Here is a 14,805-nt window from a genome sequence, read left to right as displayed (position 1 = left end):
ACGAGGGATCTATCGAAAGACGTCTTTCTGTAATGGCTATTTCATGTTCCAATGCCGAGACAGCTCGAGTGATAAATTGGTCCATAGTCCCGGCAACTGTAGTAGGGGCCATGTAACGCTTCCCCTTTCCGGCCATTTAACACAGTGGCAGACAGCACAATATGTAACAATATGTAGCAACAATCAGAGTTTGCACAAATGTCAGTATTCATGGAACAATGACTGCAATAACTTACTTCTAGCGCTTGATATCAAAAGGTGAGCCTGGTCGGCCCTGGACGGCCACAGACGGCCACAGACGGTCCCGGGCTTCTCCCGGCGCCGACCCGCGCGCGGACCCGCGATGCGGTGGCACAGGTGAGCTTTAAGCGCCTCCAGGCGCGAATGAAGGTCCGGCGGCTTCCGGGTCTGCCGCTGGGGCTGATGGGAGTTGTAGGCACCAAGCCCACAGCAGCGGCGAAGCGGAGCTGACTGACGGAACCACGCCGCACACCAGGCAAGAAACACCACCTCCTCTGATAGCGTGGCCAAAAAGATTCAGGTAGGGAAATGTCACGCCCCTTTCAGTATAACGTGCAAAAAACAAAAGGCAAAAGGCAAAAGGCAAAAGGCAGAGGACAAGCTTCCTTTCTTCTTACCTCCGCCTCCACCTCTGCTGCCCCTTTGCCTATTCCGCCTGCTTTCCTCGCAGCTTCCTCACAGCACAAACAAATGGCTTTCGTTAAAGTTATTGTGACCCCTGCCACACGGTCCACACAGCCTCTTCTGTGCCAAGCAAGCGGGACGCGGCTCACAGGGAGGCACAGGGAGGCAACTCGCGGCTCCCACCACACAAGAGAGCAACTCGCGGCTCCCGCCGCACAGAAGGACAACTCGCGGCTCTCCGCGCTCTCAACAACGCCCTGCGGCTCCTGTCACATTGGGAGGCACTCGCGCCTCCTGCGGCACCCGCAGCTCGTGGGAGAGATCAGTTGACCGCAACTCCCGCCGCACAGGAGGACAGTCCGCGGCTCACCTCTGCACTTACCAACGCTCAGCAACGCCGTGCGTTGATGAGAGGCACACGCGGCTTCTGCGGCTCCCGGGAGAGAACGCTCACGGGAGAGAACACTCGGCACTCCGAACAGCAGCAGTAGTGTCTGGCGTCTGCCGAGAACTTCCAATCTGACCTGGAGGGTGACGTCCTTCATATACAAAAACAAACTGATTTCAATGCAAACACCCTTGCACCATGGTGTAAGCATGCCTGCGTTGGCACATTTCAACCATTTGTGCACCAGCGCTGTGAAAAAGGACAGGAATGTGCTGTTTCTCATAGATACGGGCTGGACTGTTCCCATGAGGCACAGGGTCAAGACTGATTTGCATATGGCCATGTCTAAACTGGGGTGGTGTAGTGGGCAAAAGAACGATGGATTTAACCCAGATCTCTTGACTGGGGGAGAATGTCTGCATTGTCAGCATTCCGTCCATCATTTGTTTGTTGTAACGCTTTTCGCCCTAAGAGGGATGGGTATTCCCAGACGTGGGATGTTGTGATCTCTGTAGAAAGACACCTGGAGCCAGGAGGTATTCTTAAGCCATCTTTATTCAGTCTCCAGTTCAGGTTACATCTGTCTCTACTCCAGCCAGCCTAGTGTGGTACCAGCCCCACCAGGAGCAGCCTCCCTAGCTGCTCAGCCCATCTTCAACTGCCAACACTCATCCACTCAGACACCCAGGCATTCCATGCATCACAGGCACACCAACATTCTATGACCATCTCACGCTCTGGCTGAGCAGCTAGTGGCAGCAGGGCTGGACTAAAATGATAATCAATTAAGTAGGATATAACATTATCCCTTTTTCTTCAACGAAAACAAAACATGCAAGTAATAAAACATCAATGAAGAACTATCCACAAGAAAAATGAATAATGGTACAAGTCCCACAAATGCAAACAAAAAAAATTAAAACATCGCAGTACAAAGAACCATTTATACACAGAAAGAACGGGTAAGATAAATACATTTGATAAGCAATATCTCCCATCCCTCCCTAAAAGAATAAAACATTTTGAAGCAACAATAACATTACCAGAAATACATTTGAAGCATTTTGCATTAAACACTATGACGTAATGCACTACAACGCAAAGGGTAAAAGACCCCACACAACCAAAGCCCCAATGTATAACTAAAAGTAGCTCTAAAGATAGCATACCCTACAACTACAATCCCAAAAGAAAGGGAACCAAACATGTATATGGGTCGTCACCCATAGAAACTCCCGTGAAGGGATGTACATTAGTACTGTGCACAACGTTTTATGGACTAAACCATAACCCAACCCAGTGTGAGGGTTAACCTAGGTACAAACTATTTATGGACTAAACCAGAACCCAACCCAGTGTGAGGGTTAACCTAGGTACTCCAAACCCCTTGTAGAGGTTACATACCCCCATGTAGGAGTAACCAAACATTAATACAAAAAGAGCTCTTGACCTCCTTGTGGGGGTTACGTACCCCATATGGGAGTAACACACATAACTTAACACAGGGCTATTACCCACAACCTTCCCTTATGTATGGGAACCGTGTGATGACCACCCACGGGACCTTAGACGCCCCATGCAAAATATCCTCAAAGTTGGAGAAAACAGGCACAACCATAGTTCCTTTTAGCTGATTGTCGCATCGTAGAACTCAGCATGAAACCCAGGACAGGAACAACTTCACATCCTTACTTGCTACAACTGCACGCCAACCATCGTTGTACATCCATTGCTTGTGAGACCTTAAATGAGCATAATACAAGACCTCTATGCCCAAAACTCGTGATTCTCCAACAGTGTACCACCATATATGCCTTTTTCCTTAATACCACTGTGGTCCAAGTAAAACGAAGTGAGACACTGTGGTTTTGGAAGCCCCTTAAATCGCTGCAACTGTCAATTAAGGACCCTTTTGAACAAGATGTACACCATGTGTACAGCCACTGCACACTTTCCGTTTTTACATCTTTTAAATTGACTTTTTCTTCTTTCTGTGGCTGGAACACCATATTAATTAATAGTTTGACAACTCCTCCAACTCACTGTAATCCTTTTGTGGCTAACGTTGTGGCTGGAACACCAGATGCGGCTGTAGCTTAGCTACTCCTCCAACTCACTGTAGTTCTTTAGGTGAAAGTAGTATTCCCAGGCTGTAGTGTCCTTTTGATGACACTTCTCTGTGGGCTGTCCAATGGAAAGGACACTGGTGGGGCTGGCGCTGGCTTTCCTGGGAATTCTTTATTTGTAGATGTAGTTACTTGTAAGATCTAGTGGCAGCAGGGCTGGACTAAAATGATAATCAATTAAGTAGGATATAACATGGGACCCGTGCTCACTACGCCACTGGAGTCAAGCTATCCTGGCTGATGACGGCTGATAGCCAGAAACCGGTCCTAGGATGCTTGATTCCGGTCCAGGGAAGACATGGCTTGGCAGTTCGGGCTGGACTGTTCCCATGAGGCACAGGGTCAAGACTGATTTGCATATGGCCATGTCTAAACTGGGGTGGTGTAGTGGGCAAAAGAACGATGGATTTAACCCAGATCTCTTGACAGGGGGAGAATGTCTGCATTGTCAGCATTCCGTCCATCATTTGTTTGTTGTAACGTTTCTCATAGATACAGCACATTCTTGCCCTTTTCTTTTGACGTCGGGCCGCGCAGCAGGAAAGCTTGCAGCACTGCCCTACGCCAAAATATTGTAAATAAAGGCCTGTATGTCATAACGATGTTTGCTATAACACTGACATTTTCGTTTTGAATATAGTTCAGCTGACACTGAATATTTTCGTAGATATGATGAATTGTTATGTATGAATCAGAAAGGATTTTGACAATATTGTGGATGCTTGTTGATCACAAAGTTGTAATAGGATTATATACAGACCTCACATTGCTCATGCATGAGTTTTCTTCAAATCTCTGAACTGCCACATCAGGTATGGTATTAATGTCTAAGAATTCTATCACAAATAATCTATACAGAAATTGCATTTCATTGGTTTGTTTTACAATACATAGGGCTACAGAATGCAGGGCAACTTTAAAGGTTGAGGAGGACATTGGAGATCAGGTATGGCTGAAATATGGGTAATAGAAAGTGAAAGGGTAAGTGTAGGAAACCCCATCTCTGTATAGTGTACTAAAATGAAGTACACTATGTAGAGAGTGCAAGTACCTAAAGGTAGGTAGAGGTCAAATTTGAAAATACTAACTCTCTTTTTGTGGTAGTTTGGCTGAGCAGTTAGTAAGCCCAGGCATAAAACTACGTTCCATTCACAGAGTTTGCAGATTTTGGCAACTCCGCGTTCCACAGAGTTACCGTTAAAGTCTGCACTCAGAACGGAGGTATATTTTTTGGTCCACGCATTCAAAATACAATTTTACATGCGCTAGGGAGACTCTACAGGTGCTCGCGATTGACTACATGAATTTTAAGGCTGTTTGCAGGTGTCATGACATTTGACATGACATTTGCTAGCCGGCCTCATGCTCCCGTGAGATTTTGCGTTCACCAACACGTCATTTGGGCGCACCAGCAAATTCCGGCAGATATTTTCTGCCATATGCAATGCCGAACACACAGGATCTACCACAGCTGCAATCTGGGGAATATTCTCTCCTCGACCTGCATCAAAATCTTCTCAAACTGATGATTTGGAGTTAAAAACGTTCTCAAATTGACATTTGGCAGTGATTTTTTGTGTGAAGAGTTTTTTTTGTTTGTTTACTTTTTTGCCAACTAGAATGAAGTGCTCCAGAGTCTCCAAATTCCTGCTCCTGTCCAGCAGGCTCCTCCCAGTGTTTTATACATCTCTGGTCACTTTTCATTTGGATTTGGAGCTGGAAGTATCACTCTTTATGTCTGCTGCTGCATATCCCATTGGATTTGAGGACTTTGAATTTGAGATTTCACAAGTAAGTTGAAAAACTGGAGTTTTTTTTATTAGAGCCATGCACCTGGATTTATTTGTACTTTTAATCGATTTTTTAAATGTATTGTGGTGGGTGGTCTGTTGTTTCAGTAGGGGCCTAGTGATTTCTTTGTATTTAATTATTCTTCTTTTGTAAAGGGGATGTTTTTCACAGTTTACTACTTTTCCACATGCTTTTTTTGAAATTTTTATTGCATTCACTATGTGGCCTAGTCTGCCAATTGGCCTTCCAGCCAGCAGGTCCATTGCTAGCCACGGGTGCATGAAACAACTGTTTCTCTGGTGTTTGCATTATTTAGGCCATGGATGGATTTGAATTGAAATACAAAATGTGCTATTTTGTGGTATTTCATGTTTTTGTGTTCATGCAAAGAGTCAGGACTCTAGGTGGGGCAATGCCTTTGAAGCATGTGTCTTGTTGTAAACACTTTTTTAGCCCGATAATTTTTGTTTTTGGCATTGCTGAATTATTGATGTTTTCTCTGTTTTACCATGCGTCCTTTGTCTGGCCAGTGTGTGTGTTTGTGTGTTTGCCACAGGCCAACATTTGCCTTTGTTCCAGATGCCATGTTGCCACTGGCCGGCGGCCATTTGTATAGTCTGTGCACTGTCCCGGCCTAGGCCTGCATATGCTGTTTGAGTGTTTTACAGGCCTCCAGCTTCTTGTTGTGACCATGTGGCTAGCGGCCATTTTGTGTAGGCATTCATTGTGCTTTTGCCATAGGCCTGCATGCGTTCTTTGTTCTAGAGATCCAGCTTCTCGTCGTGATCATGTGGCTGGCGGCCATTTTATATGGGCAGCCAGTGTGCTTTTGTCATAGACCAGCATGCGTTCTTTGTTCTAGGCCTCCTGCTTCTTGTTTTGACCATGTGGCTGGTGGCTATTTTGTGTAGGCAGCCAATGTGCTTTTGCCATAGGCCTGCAAGCATTCATGACTCTTCTCCTTGTTCCCAATGAATGCCTTCCTATTCATTGTTGTTGTTGATGACAATGTGACACTGGTTAGCAGCCATTTTTTGCGTCCAAACAAATTCAGTCCTTTTTGTTATAGGCTGCATGGATGGTGAGCAATGAGATAGCAGTTTAATGTTAATTTATGAAATATTTATTTGAGGATAACTTCACTTAAGTTTAATTATTTAAATGTTTCCATTTTTTAATGTAAATAATTGTCAAATTATTTTTTCCATTTTTTTGTATAGTTAAAAAAACAAAATCTTTGTTTAAACCATTTTACGCTACATCTTGCTTCAATAAAATCATGTCCATGTCTGCTACAGCATTCATTGTCTAGGGATGATTCTTTCTTCTATTGCCATTTGTCAGTTGCAGCTCCCTCATAGTCATTGTCACATAACAAATCGTGAGTGACATGACATCACATGCCCCACATAAAGCAAACAGTTTCATCTGTATGTTGTTGTTGTTTTGCTCTCTCTTATTTTTCCTGAGTGGTCAGTCACCATGAAAGTATATGTTGGTTTGGTTTACCGTTTTATGAACGAGTAGCTATATTATTTACGCTGTCTTATTTAATTAAGGTAGTAACAGCACTGCAGTGCCAATGACCACACACTAAAAGATATTTTTGGTTTGTGCTACTAATTGAACAGAAATAATGCCACGTTTCACTGATGTCCTTCTTGTTTCTTTACTTTAGGTGCACAACAAGAAGAAAACAACAAGAGACAAAAACACATTACTCACAGTACTGCCAGAAAGAAGGCCTGTGCACAGCATGACACGTGAGTGGCCCACACATCAGACATCTCTTCAACTTGTGAAGCTTGTTGCCACTGCTTACAACCAACTTCAAGATGGCCCCAAAAGAATGGTGTCACTGCTAAGCCCAGAACTGCTACCAAGAAAGTAGCCAGTGAGAACAAGAAGGAACTTACAACCACAGGTATGTCGCACCAGATGTTTTTGGGAGAATCTAGGCCCAAGCCCATGTCTGTCACAAAGGCAGCCAGTCTAATCACGGCAACGCCGATGAGCAGTGATGTTGCAATTGACTTATCTCTATTGCAAATTAGTACCCAATCATTGCAGAAAACTCAGAGACAGCAGTCACAGCCGCCAATAGTAGTTCCTCCCGAGGTAGGAGCAGTTCAAGAGATTGAGCTTCATGCTGCTGATGAAGTGGAGCAATCTGCCTAGAAGATCCATTGTCTTCCAGATCTCCTGCTAGAAAAACGTGGGTTAGTGGTGCATCATCTTCTTCTTCAACCCCCTTCTGATGATCTAGAAGCCACTTGGATCCCGCCTCAGTCTGGGAGTGAGACATGCCACAAGACCACTCAGACGAGGCAAGGAAAGAGGAAGGTTCCAGAAAGCCTTAGATTTCTAGAGGCAGATGTAGAATAGGAGAATGACGACTAGCCAGTCATCATGGATGTTAGCCCAGCCCTAGTGGAGACCGGCGTTACCCTTCCCAACTTCCCAGGGGGATGTGACAGTGGACCCACAGATCCAACCACCACCAGCTGCCATATTTGCGAAGTCCTGGCAGCGACGTACATTCACAACCACCTCAAAATGCCCTCCAACCGCCAGTTCACCTGACATTGGCAGTGGAACCAGCAGCATTAGAAAGTTGAGCTTCTCAGTTTGGGATTTCTTTTCTGTTAGCCAGAGGGAGGCGAACCATGCCATATTCTTCTTTTGTGGAGCGGGTGTTAGTCAGGGTAAGCATGGTGCAACCTATGGTACCGGAGGCAAAACAACCCATTTGAGAAAGCACCAAATATCCATTGGGAGGCACACCTTAGGTCCAAGAATTGCAAGTGTTGTTGTGGAAGAGGCTGAAAGCCGGCTGAGCAAGGACTCCGAATCCGATCCGATCACGGTGGAAGGAGTAGAGGAAGCCCTCTTCATTACGCAAAGCGGCCCTCTCCCCAGCAGTGTACCCACATCAGCAAAAACTGCAGTTGTTGTTGGAGAAGGGGGAGAAAGCCGGCTGGGCAGGGAATCCGAATCCAACCACGTTAGAAGGAGAAGAGGAAGCCATCTTCATTACACAAAGCAGCCCTCTCCTAGCAGTGCATCCACATCAGCAACATCCCAATGGCACAAGACTCAAGTCGAGACACCAATGCAACAGAGGACAGTGACTGCCCACTAAAAAGCACATTGATTCTACCACCACCTGGTATCAAAAAGTCACCTGCATCAGTGGCTTCAGGAAAGAACAAAACTTCAGGCTACTATTCCTGCGATGTTTAGGCCAGAGGGGCAGTATGAATGCATATAAATAAACAAAATGGACAAGTCCTTTTATGAGGTAACTGTGGTCAAAAGATCCTTGCCACAACCTTCAAAGGAAAGGAGTGCAAACAACTGTAGGTAGTTTTTAGGAAACCCCTCACCCACCTACCTGGTAGGTGGCATGCTTCATCATCGGGGCCCAGCTGGATCACCTAATGCAATCCAGCTGTGCTTCAACGTCTGAGTTACAGCGGAGCAGGTTGTTTGTGAAGGAAAGTGAAGTGATATGAGAAGTGCAGTTATGAGTTAAAAATGTCTCTAGGAATAACCCTTATAAAAGTTTTAATGAAAGGGTCCTAGGACATATGTAAAAACAGAATCGGGATCTATATGAGGTATAGTATGTACCTCGGTATCCCTTTAATAATAGTCTGCAAGTTTTAGCCTTTGGATTAGATCATAAGGCTTTCGTCAGGACCAAATTAAAGTGAGTGACCAAAAAAGTGGCCACGTGGGTGTAGATATTAGAAAACACCCTAAAGTGTGCTGTGAGTGTAGTGGATTGTGGTGTTACTCACAAATCCTCTGGTCGGAGTACCTGTAAATGAAAAAGTTAGTGAATGCAGGTACACAGCGCTTAGTTGTTTGTCATGCATCATTATAATTCATGCGCGCTCCTGTATTTGCAGATGATGGCATCATGCATGTGACTGGGTGGAAGCATGCACGATGGGTATCTACAAAATAACCATGCGTGGCTACAATGTGCCCCGGTGGTTCTAAGTTTCGAAAGGGTCCACGGGTAAATGGAGGCTAGTGGTTATAGCGCAAAAATCAGTGGGCTCATTATCGTCCTAGATAGTATCGCTTATTGGCACATTGCGTGAATCGTTACAATTAAAATTGAGAATAATTATCTAGTGATAGCGCGTGGTTCTTGCTAGGTAAAATCACATTTAACATAAATAACACAAACTTATGACTGACAACATAGAAGACTGACAATGGCGGTCTCACTTGAACTCTGAGTGTGTTATGCCTCATGGCTCCGATCGGTCTCTGCTGTACCCCATGCTGACCCTGTCAAGGTTTGGAGACAGTCATGGGTACAGTTTGCAAGTAATAAAAGATTAAAGGTTAAAGGTTCTCAGTTTGGCGGCTCTCGCGATGGATTCACGGGGGTGCCCGTACTCACGTTTGTCAGGGGAATAAAGGCGATATGACCTACACAGACAGTCGGATCCTGCCGTTGTACCGTGAGCGGTTGACTGTGCTGTCTCTAATATGAAGTGCTCGCATGGTCACGTGGGTGTGATCAGGCCAGGTGCTTCCAAATCCGTCTAGAGCGCTGACCCAGAAAGGGTAAGCGCATGCGTGTTAGCGCGTATGTGTATTAACGTTGAATGCTAAGAGCAGTTGTATTGTGCGAATATGTTCCAGTCAAAAATGATGTTAGTAAAGTTTTGAGGATTGAAAAGTATGTCAGAACAAACTCGCGATGCTCGGTAATGATTAATGATTATATAAGTTCTTCATTTTTTGCGTGCAGAATAAGACAACGTGGCAAGCATATTGTGGGCTACACGTAGTGGTATAGAGTCGATCCATAGTACTACAGAGGGAAAGTGAGGAGTTAGTACCTTGAGTGAATGTGCATGGGTGGTGTGACTTACTAAAAGGTCGGGGTATGTCCGATTGCATTCCACATTACAGGCAACGAGTGCACAAGGATGTTGTTCCCTACTGAAGGGTCGGGTTGGTTTGCGCTTTTCAGTTAAAAAGTGCAACCGCGGTGTGATTGAATTATACCTAGTGGGCAATGTCAATCGTGGGATCTGTTCAGATTTGAGGATATTCTGATCTGATTGTGCATTTGGATACTCGTATGTTTATGCTGAAGTTAGTGTCCCAGGGAGATGTGCCACTGCGTATAGGGCCCAAGAGAAGGTGTATATGCTATTTGCGCCGTATACTGTTCCACGGCACGTTGTCATTTAGATCATGTGTTTGAGTAGATAGTCTATACACCCAACATTGTTCCTTTTCGAACAGTTGGTCTTGTATGTTTCTTGTGTTTGCATCAAGTTGTTCAATTACTACCCAGGTCATACCATTGGTAGTGTGCCATTGTTAAGTAGTGGTCTGTAAGTTTCGTGGTGTTCCGTTTACAGTGGATGTTGCTCCGATGTTCACATATTCTGGTTTTTATTTTTCTGCTGGTCATGCCCACATATCGCAGTTGGCATGGGCAAGTGATTAGATAAATCACGTTGGCTGAGTTACAGTTCGTGTGTCTTTTGATGCTCCATATTTTGCCTTGCTCAAGGTGTAGGAATTTTGTGGTTTGTGTCAGATGGCAAATACTACAATTGCCACATGGGAAATGGCCAGTGACTTTAGGCAGGCCCCATGCACTGAGCACAGTGCTAGGGGTTGTAGTTGGTTTGTTTGGACGAATAGATACCAAACTGTCTCTGAGATTTTGTGATCTTTTGTAAGAGAACAGTGGTTTTTCCCATTGGAGTTTGCCTGAAGTCACAATTTTCCAATTGGTCTGGATCATTTTTAGCGACTTTGTTTGAAATAGAATTGTATGTTTTTTGCACAGGTTAATGGTATGGTGTTTTCTTTGGGTTCTAGTAGACTTTCCTGATTCTGGTTTCTTGCTCTTTTTTGTGCCTTTTGGACAATTTTGTTAGGGTAACCCCTGTTCTTTAGTTTTTCTGTCAGTTGTTCTGCTTGTGATTTGAACTCCTTGATTTCACTGCAATTGCGGCGCAGTCTATGATATTGTCCGTAGGGTAAATTCTCCCTGAGTGGTCTGGGGTGGAAGCTTTCAAAATGCAAGAGAGAATTTTTTGCAGTAGGTTTGAAGTGCGTTTTCGTCATAAGGACCCCTTTCTCTGCCTCTATTTGTAGGTCCAGGAAAGTGATGCTCTCTCAGCTTGTGATGTGCGTGATTCGTAGGTTGGGATCCAGAGTGTTGATTCAGTTCAAGAATTCACAAAGTCTTTGTTCACTGTTTGTCCATATCAAGAAGACATCATCTATGTATCTCTTATAGAATGTGATGTCTTTGTTGTATGGTGATTGTGGGTTTAGAATGTGTAGTCCTTCAAAGTTGGACACATACAGCCCGGCTACGCTTGGTGCGAACGTGCTGCCCATCGAAGTTCCGTATTGTTGTACAAAGAGAGTACCTTCATATTCAAAGAAGTTGTCCTTTAGGGCTAATTCTGAAAATTCTAGGATGAAGGATTTGGGTGTTCTGTAGTTCCAAACGATGTTGTCTAGTGATGTGCGGATAACTTCTAGTGTGTCATCTTGAGGCAGGCTGGTGTACAGGCTTTCAATATCCATGCTCACTAGAATAGATGTTGTGGGATTGAACTGAAGATTGTTTATCTGGCTCAGTAGGTCTTTTGTGTCCTTCAAGTATGCCGGAGTTAATTGTACCACTGGTTGTAGAAAGAAATTGCTAAAGCGAGATAGAGGTTCTAGAAGTGAGCCTATTCCGGATACAATGGGCCTACCAGGTGGTGGTGTTTTATTTTTATGAATCTTTGGGATAGTATAAAAATAATGTATTGAAATGCCACCAGAGGTCAGGAAGGATGCTTCATGTATACTGATGTAACCATTTGCTTCTGCTTCATGTACCAGAATTTTTATTTTGTTTTTTAGTTGGTCACTCGGATCTTGTTCCAATATCTTGTAGTTCTTTGGGTCGTCCAGGAGGCGTAGGCATTTTGTATGGTATGCATTTCGATTTTGAATGACTATACCTCCTCTTTTGTCCGCCGGTTTTACAATGATCGCTTCGTTGGTTTTTAGACTTTTGATGGCGGCAAAGTGTTTTGCACTGGTGTTTTTGAAAACATGTTCCTCAGGGGTGTTTTCTATCCCTTTGTAAATAGATTGTTCAAAGGTGATATGTTCTGCAGGTGTTGTATGAGGAGGTGGAGTAAAGGTGGATTTGGATTTCAGGGTAGTGTCGCCCTTGTCCTCATTCTGTGTTTCTTTTGATGATTGGTTCTGAAAGAATGCTTTAAGTCTTAGTTTGCGAAAGAATTCAGAGAGCTCGCAGTGGAGTTTGAATTTATCAAGCTTCGCTGTGGGTGAGAAACCTAATCTTCTATTGAGTACCTCTTCCTCTTCATCTGTGAGGATGTGATCAGACAGGTTCGTAACTAGAGTCTGTTTGCACTTGTTCCTGGTTGTGGTTCCTTTGTCTTGCTGCGTGTGTTGGTGCTCTGGTTCTCGTTGTCCTCCCAGTGTACTTGTCCTTTCCGCGGTCATCTCCCACGTCCTCTCTGGCCAGATCCTAAAAAGGAAACCGTTGATTTTGGTTGCCAAATTGTGGTGGTGGTTGTGTAAAATGTGGGTTCCAACCATAAAACATAGGTGGGGCCATATGGTGCGACATAGGTGGGAAAGGTCCTTGGTAATTCGTCTTCTCCTTGATATGTGTTGGGCCAGGGTTGTTGCCAATAGGTGTTTCTTCCTCTGCCTCTTTGTCTGCTCTTGTAATTTCCGTTGTTTGACCCGTAGCTTTCAGTATTAGATCCGCTACTGATGGAGGAACCATCGTCTGATGATATAGATTGTGTTGATCTTATAGGTGCTTTGTAGTCAGCATCTGAGTATGGATACGTCTTCACAAACATGAATCTTTTTAAATCCTTTTGGAATTGGTGAATTTTAGATTGAGTTAGTTTATCTTTGTAGTCAGCCATTTCTTTATTCACCTCATGTAGTCTTTTTTTGTATGAGGTTAAGGTGGTATTAAAGTGATTTTCTGTAGCTTGGATGTCGATCAAGATGGCATCCGAAAGTCTTTTGGCTGTTTGGATTATTAAGATAATCCAAACCCTAGTGCAATGCCATGCGATCTGGGCCCAGTCTCTGCGGAAGGCTGCGTCATCTAAAAATATGCGTGGGGCATTTGTCACAATCAAACCCTTTGGGGCTGTGTTGGATCATGAGTATTCTGTTAGTAGCACGCCATGTAATATTGTTCTGATGCGAGTTTTCTTTTTCTCTGACAAATTTTCCCAATCAGCACTTTGTGAAATTGTTTGTGCCACGTTGCAGTCTGCCAACAGTGGTGATGCTGCTAAGATGTTGCTAACATCCTCATCCGTGAAAGTGAGTCCCGCGTTCTCAGCCATGTTGTCGATGTGATCTCAGAGAAGTGTTCACAAGAAAAAAGGTCAACGCTAGATACAATGGAATGTTGTGGTTGGAAAAGAGGTTTAGCTCTCACAGCTGTGCACTGTCATTATATATGTAAACAACTAGAGAGTAAGGAAAAAGTTAACTTGTCCTTTTCCCTGAATAGCATATAAATAAACAAAATGGACAAGTCCTTTTATGAGGTAACTGTGGTCAAAAGATCCTTGCCACAACCTTCAAAGGAAAGGAGTGCAAACAACTGTAGGTAGTTTTTAGGAAACCCCTCACCCACCTACCTGGTAGGTGGCATGCTTCATCCGACTGTCTGCGTAGGTCATATCACCTTTATTCCCCTGACAAACGTGAGTACAGGCACCCGTGAATCCTTCGCGAGAGCCGCCAAACTGAGAACCTTTAACCTTTAATCTTTTATTACTTGCAAACTGTACCCATGACTGTCTCCAAACCTTGACAGGGTCAGCATGGGGTACAGCAGAGACCGATCGGAGCCATGAGGCATAACACACTCAGAGTTCAAGTGAGACCGCCATTGTCAGTCTTCTATGTTGTCAGTCATAAGTTTGTGTTATTTATGTTAAATGTGATTTTACCTAGCAAGAACCACGCGCTATCACTAGATAATTATTCTCAATTTTAATTGTAACGATTCACGCAATGTGCCAATAAGCGATACTATCTAGGACGATAATGAGCCCACTGATTTTTGCGCTATAACCACTAGCCTCCATTTACCCGTGGACCCTTTCGAAACTTAGAACCACCGGGGCACATTGTAGCCACGCATGGTTATTTTGTAGATAGCCATCGTGCATGCTTCCACCCAGTCACATGCATGATGCCATCATCTGCAAATACAGGAGCGCGCATGAATTATAATGATGCATGACAAACAACTAAGCGCTGTGTACCTGCATTCACTAACTTTTTCATTTACAGGTACTCCGACCAGAGGATTTGTGAGTAACACCACAATCCACTACACTCACAGCACACTTTAGGGTGTTTTCTAATATCTACACCCACGTGGCCACTTTTTTGGTCACTCACTTTAATTTGGTCCTGACGAAAGCCTTATGATCTAATCCAAAGGCTAAAACTTGCAGACTATTATTAAAGGGATACCGAGGTACATACTATACCTCATATAGATCCCGATTCTGTTTTTACATATGTCCTAGGACCCTTTCATTAAAACTTTTATAAGGGTTATTCCTAGAGACATTTTTAACTCATAACTGCACTTCTCATATCACTTCACTTTCCTTCACAAACAACCTGCTCCGCTGTAACTCAGACGTTGAAGCACAGCTGGATTGCATTAGGTGATCCAGCTGGGCCCCGATGATGAAGCATGCCACCTACCAGGTAGGTGGGTGAGGGGTTTCCTAAAAACTACCTACAGTTGTTTGCACTCCTTTCCTTTGAAGGTTGTGG

The sequence above is a fragment of the Triturus cristatus genome, chromosome 6 (assembly GCF_964204655.1).
Source record: "Triturus cristatus chromosome 6, aTriCri1.1, whole genome shotgun sequence".
Classification (NCBI taxonomy): Eukaryota; Metazoa; Chordata; class Amphibia; order Caudata; family Salamandridae; genus Triturus; species Triturus cristatus.
The sequence above is the reverse complement of the archived record's forward strand: the minus strand, read 5'-3'. Positions refer to the sequence as shown.